This window comes from Panthera pardus, unplaced genomic scaffold (genome assembly GCF_024362965.1).
Source record: "Panthera pardus isolate Hobbes unplaced genomic scaffold, ASM2436296v1 HiC_scaffold_2, whole genome shotgun sequence".
Classification (NCBI taxonomy): domain Eukaryota; kingdom Metazoa; phylum Chordata; class Mammalia; order Carnivora; family Felidae; genus Panthera; species Panthera pardus.
Window position 1 is genome coordinate 103,649,385 of NW_026526765.1, and position 7,880 is coordinate 103,657,264.

Consider the following 7,880-nt stretch of genomic DNA (forward strand, 5'->3'; position numbering starts at 1 on the left):
AAGAAATGCCAGTTCAGGAAGGGGGAGGATTTGCTGGGGGGTGGTCCCTTAAGAGACTAGAATAGCAAGTGGAGACCACTGTTCCATTCTTTCAAGGTTTGGGAAAAGAATGGAAAAGATGTGTTCAGATTCTTTACTTTTCTCTTGGGACTTCTACCAATTAGAATGCTTTCAGATATGAGGAAAAGAAACCTTCACTCAAATGGCTGTAAACAATGAAGAAGTGTATTATTTCACATAGTTGGAAGTCCACGGCGGGGTAGGCTTCAGAGTCCAGTTACTCTGAACAGCCACTCATAGGGGTCAGCAGTAAGGTACTGCAGACTTTTTGCTTGTTTGTTTGTTTGAGGGATAGTTATTCAGGAATTTGGGTTAATGATATTGCCTAGGATTTTGTCATGGTTTGAACAGTTAACATAACATTAACTCAATTATCATTATCGTTAACAAATGTCCATTGAGTGTCAACCATGTACAGGACACTGGGGCTTGGTACTAGAGACTCAAAAAATAAATAAACACCTTCACTTAGAGTTTTGAAAGAGCACACGGGCTTCAAAAGATGTGCTGAAATTTACTTTCCAAGGAAAATTGCAATCTGCTTGTTTCAGGTCTGTTTTCCTCTTAACTCATCCATTCAAAGGTTCCTAGGGGCTATGATAGACCAGGTGCTGTGCTAAGCCAAGGGTAGGGCCGAGTGGTAAGGATATAGAGATGAGAAGAGATAGTCCCAGTGTAACAGGGAGCAGTTCAACCCCCCACATGGTATAGTCAGAGCTAAACCAAAATCTTGCTAATCTTTGTGGGAGTCCAGAGAAGCAGCTTTTTTACTGTGGTATTTGGAGCACTGGTTGCTTACATCTGCCTAAGAATGAACTATGTACCTGGGACTGCACCAGGTGCTTGAAATATATCTCATTTAATATAATTTAATTTATCATTCTTTGGGATCGTTTTAGGTAGATATTCTTACCCTAATTTTGCAATCCCATGGATTCCCCCTGGATGGTAACTGAAACTTCTTTGAAAGGAGATAAAATACCATTCCTGGAACACTCCCAGTATTCATTTGAGTGTGCTGATTCGCCTAAGGGGATCTGAGGTTTAAGAAGGCCTTGAACTCTTAGAGGGGAACAGTGGGAGAATCTTTGGGAGGAAAGGCCAAATGGGGAGGAGGTGGCCCAGTGAGTTGACTCACTTGAAGATTTGCTCAGGGCTTAAAGGTTTGGCGATGTCTGGATAGAGATAGGCCCTGTATTTACTATCTGTAATTATCTGGGGAAGAAGAACTATCAAACTTTGGAACCCAATTAGTATTGTTGCATCATCTTAGGAACTCCTTGACTGACCGAAACATGTGAGAGAGGAACTTTCTCTCTTGTTCAAAAAAGAACTGTTAAGAAACAGTAGTGGTGTTGCCCGCAGACTTGAGCGAGGAGGATCAAGATGGTGACAGGGATGGTGGTAGATGTTTCTCTTGAGCAGCAGTGAGTCTGCTCCAACTGGTAAGGAAAATCACTCATCCTTAGGTGAGTGAGATGACTGTGACATTTATAATAAGGGCAAAATTTCAGCCGCCAAGTACACTGCATGCATCAGCTTGGTCTGGATTTAGAGAAACCAGAAATGAATTGCCTTTCAATTGGCTGGGGGAGGAACGGGGTGGTCAAGCCAGTGAGAATCAGGGATGTGTAAGTGCCTAGATTTTTACCCCTAGCGTAGCGGAGCTCTTTGAGTTGCCTACAGATGAGAAAACTGAAGGTTATTCATTGCTCATGGTCATGGAACCAGGACATAGCAGAGCCAGGATTCAAACCCATATTCTTTGGACTATGAATGTATTCCTCTTGCAAGGTGACCTTTGAATAGAGGCTTTGTAAGTGGAAAGGGAGCATTTAGATCATTCCAGAGACAGATGCAGCCAAGTTTGCAAAGACCCAAAGGTTGAAAGAGCAGTGTGTTTTGGAGACGAAGCCATGTAATTTGTAATTCAACAAGACTGATGATAGACTTCACAGGGAAGTGACAAGTGGTGATCCTGAAAAGACATGTTGGGGTAGGTTGTGCAGAGCTCTGTGTGTCTTGCGAAGTCACAACATCTAGACCTCTCTTAACTCACCCTCCCACTTTTTGATAAGCACAAAAATTGAATTTCCTCCTTGATGGTTACTTGAAATATCAAGTACAGTAAATATGTTGACCAAAAACATCACAGTAGTGGCAGTTTTTAGAATGTGAATTTTTAAAATGACTATGTTGTTGAGTTCATTTGGTATTTTCTATCTCCATTGCCTGAAGGTAGGTAGAATTGAGAGTCATGGAGATCAGGCTGAGGCTGTTATACTTTACAAAAGCAGGAGAAAGGAGAGAACAGAACAAAAGAAGGAGAAAGAACAGAATCAAGAACCATTTCAGGGAAAGAATTGAGACAAGCTCTCATAAGAGAGAACTATTGAATTTTTAACCTGCCGTAAGTATTGAGGACTTTTGTTTTGAACCAGGAAGCTGCCATATTCCAACTCTGCGTAGACATTGGAATTTGATGTCAAGTTCAAGAATGACTACAAGAAGTGAATTTTAGGCCTGGTAGATACTCTGCTCTTCACAACATCAATATAAATGGGTGTTTTGTGTCAAAATGAAAGAATCTATGGCTTTAATTATTTATCCCTCAAAGCAACTGGATACTTTGCCTCATGCAGATCACTTATAGTAACTTCAGTTGATGGTTGCAGGCACTGTAGGAAGTGCCTTGCATGTATCATCTCATCAAATCTCACAGTAATGCTGTGGATTAGTTATTATTAGCCTCATGTTATAGAGAAGGAAACGGGGCCTCACAAATTTCACACAGCTGGTTGAAGTGGTGAAGTTGGAATGGGAACTCAGGCCTGTTTCACGTCGGAGTAATTCTGAGTGTGTGAGGACCTGATGCAGAGGGAGCTCGGGGACTTACACCGTGAGCTAGGATGTGGTCGTATCCCCGTCTATCAGCCAGGCAGAGATGCGGGCGGTGCGGGCAGCAAATGCTTCCCGGAGTCGGGGCACATCATTCCTATAAGGAAATCTTTATTCTGTGCCAGAGGAGGCCCCTGTAGGACTTTGGCTTGAAACAGAGAAGGCAAAACTCAGTCCCCATTCTGATCCAGGTGGAATATGGAATGGTTCTAGGGGCACACAGGGCCAGGAATAGAATCTCAGAGAAGAGAGAGAATTCTCCAGCACCTCTGGCTCAGTGGCCCCAGGTATTAAATGACCTTGACCCTTCCTTACCGGGGTTATATTAAATACGTTGTACGTCATTTTTTGCACTTACTTTTTTTTTTTAAGTGATTATTTAAACATAATTCTGAAAAAGGTGAACATGTTTTGGCTTTAAGAATTCAGACATCATAAAATCCTGAAGCAGCTTTGAAACATTTAACAACAGGCTGCAATTGTGAAAGAAACAAGTTATAAATGGCATTTAAACACAAATTGAATTCTTTTCTCCCAACCGATAAGGACTTCTCCCCTGGAACCACAGGATACCATTCCCCTTATCATCTATAGAAGGCTTTTTATTTGTCATGGATTCTGGAAGAAAAAAAGTGCATCATGTATGCTTATCTAATGTAGCCGTTTTAAACTTAACAGATGGCTTTCTAAAAGCCACTTGTGCATTATTTCTAATAGGCCTACAACTTAAATTACTAAGGTTTAAAAGTGCACAAAGATATCACGAAGGCCCTTGGCTACTGTCAGACTCTGTTCTCCATGTACTTGGCACCTAAGTCTAGGTCAGACAAGTCCCAGCTGTAATTTGATAATGGCCAATCTCAGTACTGTGATATATGGCCCTAGAAATTAGGAAGAGAAAAGCCATCTCTGAAAGAGTTGAAATTTGTTACCACTTAACTGGCAGAAGCTGAATAGAGTATGGTGGAACAATGAATCCACATTTCTTTGGAAGAGGAAACTAAGTAAGAATGGAACAATCTATAAATGTGGGAGGAGAGTAGGTAGTGAGTCTCCCAAGGTTAACCACAATGCCAGTACTTGTTTTCCCAAGTTGGAAAAAAACAAAGTTTTGCACCACCCAAAATGAAGTCAGACCAAGCCCATCATGTTTTAAATATGTGGTGATGTTTTCTTTAGAAAGGGCCCCTGAAGAAGACATAAGAAAGAACAGTTCTGCCCGCAGGCCCGGTTGCACGCTGACTTTGACGGCTCCTGTGGGCTTTCATGTGGCTATTTATTCGAATAAATAATGGAACCACATTCTCACGCAAGGACTGCTAATTCTGCAGCCTCCTGAGATCCAGAAGTTACCACAAAACCAAACCTTGTACTTACATGTGCAAGGGGGTCTGGAACTCTAACAAGGAGCTTGCGTCTCTCTCTGGCTAGCTAATGTCGGGAATCTTTGTTCCATTTACATTTAGAATGCTCTGTTGTTGGTTGGCTGGTCAGTTGGTTGGTTGGTTGGTGGTGTCTTCCACAGTTACATTTGGAGGTAGTGATGGAGGAATGGAATATTTGGACAGATTTGGAAAAAGGTTGACAATGGCCTCTTTCACATGAATCTAGCTGTACCATTAAGTTTCCAAAGAGATGGCTTGTCAATTATTTAGAGGATGGAGGGAATAAGCAATTGACTGTTCCTTCTCACTGGATGTTGCTATGGGAATGCATGCTAAACAGCCAAAGCAAAGGGCCAACTACTCTCCTCCTCAAGGAGGTCTCTCACATTTCTCATCTAGTGACCACCGAAGGGGTTCATATGGTTTGCTGTAATGAGGGAGGGAGGTGAAAGTAAATGCGTATCCCTTTTTTGCTGACCTCTCGAGACTACAATGACCTCTCATTGCCATACTCCCCAGGCCCACAGGGAGCCCTCTCACTACTAAGCCTGTTGGAAATTGAGCTCCAGGCCAATGAGAATTAATGGAAGAAAAGACAAGAAGGAAGGAAAGAAGAAAGGAAAGAAAAACAAGTGGGTCGTCACTTTAACAGTGGTCAGACTTCCACTTGAAAACAGATGGAATGAAATACAGAGTGTGGTTACTATAAATAAAGAATGCATAAAACGCTGTCCATTAAGTTAGGTACACATTTTTACCACGACCTACTTGTAGCCTTTCAAGTGATTCTTTTTACTTAGATGCTATGGAACTGAAGACTTTTTTAAGTTTCTTTATTCGCAACTGCTATCTGCAGAACCACACATTTGAAAAAGGTGGACTAACTCATAGTTTCCTCAGTAACTGCCTGCTGATGGCTTCTCCCCCTCATCGTAGCTCCTTGAGGGAGGCACTGGTTCTCACTCAGTGTTATGTACCCAGGACTTTGTGCATTGGAGACACTCTACGGATAGCAAATGAATGAATGGGCAACAAAGAGAATTAAAGAGTTAAGAGTTGAGTGCTCTGTAACAAATGCACTAAATAAACATTAAGGGTAATTACCATGTGCATCCATAATAGTGACATTAGGGTGAAAAATACTTTACACGTCTACATGAAGATTCAGTTTTAGGAATGAGTGATGGCAAGAAAAGGTAAGAATCAAACATCAGTAAAGCTGCAGCATCCAAGGACTGACACAAAAGTAATTAGTAGTCAGTGGCAGGCTAATTTTTAAAGACTCTAATCAGTCATTTGCAAGGAGAGTTAAAAAAAAAAAAGGTCTAGGAAGCATCAGTTTGTCTTGTGCACCATCTCTTTATGACTCAACTGCTTTCTTCAAGTAAGTCAGTCTTCCAAGGGTGTGACACGGACCTTTTAAAGCCACTAAATTGGCAATACTTGTCCCTCCATCCCCCTCCAAGACTAATCATTTATTCTTTAACTCATTAGATATTTTTTAAATGCCTATTATAGATCACTGCATTAGCCCTGTGGAATAGAAAAAAGATTGTACTCACAGTCCTTACTTTGGTTACTTATTACATGTCTTAGTCTGTTCAGGCTGCTATAACAAAAATACCATAGACTGAGTGGCTTAGAAACAATAGAAATTTAGGTCTCACAGTTCTGGAGGCTGGAAGTCTTGGATTAGGGTGCCAGCAGGGTCAGGTAAGGATCCTCTTCTGGGTTTCAGATTGCCGACTTGTCATTGCGTCCTCACATGGCCGAAGGGGCCAGGGAGTACCCTAGAGATAGCTCTGTAAGGGCACTAGTTGCATTGGTAAGAACTTTGGCCTTGTTCTTACCACCTTCCAAAGACCCTACCTCCTAATACCATCACCTTGGCAGTTAGGTTTCAACATCTGAATTTGGGGGGCACATATAATACAATAGTATAACCAACCTAATTGGGGAGAAAGGATATAAGCCCATGAAAAACTAAGGTGATCAACAATGAAAATGACAACACACACACACACACACACACACACACACACACACACACACACATGTCAAAAGGCAGTATGTGATCAGAAACTTGAAGAAATGAGTCCACCTAGAGCTTTACTTTCTTTTAGGAGCCATCACTTCCTCATCCTAATACACAGGATTACTATAGAAGCCATGTTCCCATAGCGTGAACCCACCTGCCATTCAACCCAGAGTTAAATGAACCAAGGGTGGCACCTGACGAGGCTGGACCAATGAGTTCCTTTTCTAGGAATTTGGAATTTGGCATATGATTCCAGTTTAGTTTGGTTATCCCCCTTAGTAGAAGAGATGTAAACATTGGTAGTGGCTATTTTCTACCATGACAAAGCCAAGACAGTCAGTGGCTGGGTGGGAAAAGAATGAAGCAAATGTGAAGAGAGCCACAAAGATAAGAGAAGGTGAAAAAGGACTCTGGTTCCCTCACGGGCTCTTGTCTTTGTTTTTAAGAGTCTTCAGATTCACTTTTCTTCTTGTCTTGTTCTCCATCAGACATTTTTGTATCCATTTAAGGGTACACTTCCACTTGCTCCTGCAGAAAACAGCTTCATCTTTAACAACGTGACTAGCTGATCTGACATCTGGCTGGCTTGCACCAATGGAAATGCAATGACTTCCTGGTCCAAGGTGAGGACACTTTCCTAATTGTCCCTTCCTCCTGCCATGTGCGTCCACTAGCCCCTCTCATCTCATACCATCTCACACTTGGGTTCTTCCAAAGCTCTGTCACTACCCTTTCGTTCAGCCTCCAAAGTGGACAAGCCCTTCAAATATTTCATCTCATTTAATCCTTACGATACCCTTTTGAGGTAAATACTGTCAACTCCATTTTGCAGATAAATCTGATGCACAAAGAAATTGAGCAATTTACCCGCCATTACGTATCCAATAAGTGATAGAGCCGTGATGTGAACAGAAGCAGTGTGACTCCTGAGCACATGCTCCCAACACTAAGCTCCTCCCCTTTCTGCTGGTACAACAGAGGGAGCATTACATAGAATGATCTTTTCTTGAGCACTTGAAACCATTAGGACGATTCTATTCTTCCCATTCTACATGTTAGTGTCATAAAACATAAACTTCATCGCACACATGAGGTTGGTGCTTACTAATCCCGTTCCTCTTGCAGACACACTGGAAGTCTAAGTTCCCTGCTCTCTTTTGAAGTTAAGTTGGAGACAGTGCTGCATTTTGGCCAATGGAATGGGGCAAAAGGTGATATATGCTCCTTCCGAGCCTGGGCATAAACTTCTCTAGACAGTTTTCTATGTTCTTTCTTCTCCTTCCTTGTGTATAAGGAGTCCATATCCTGTGGATGACGGTGGCACAAGCTACGAGGAGACTAGATCTTTCACACATTCCATGGAGGTGAGCTTTCTAGGAGAACCATCCAACCCTCACGCACTGGGACATGAGGGGGAAATAAATGGTTATTGTGCTGAACTACTGCAATTTAAGGTGGTTTGTTACAGGAGCTTCCAGCTTTTCCTTATTGATCCACCT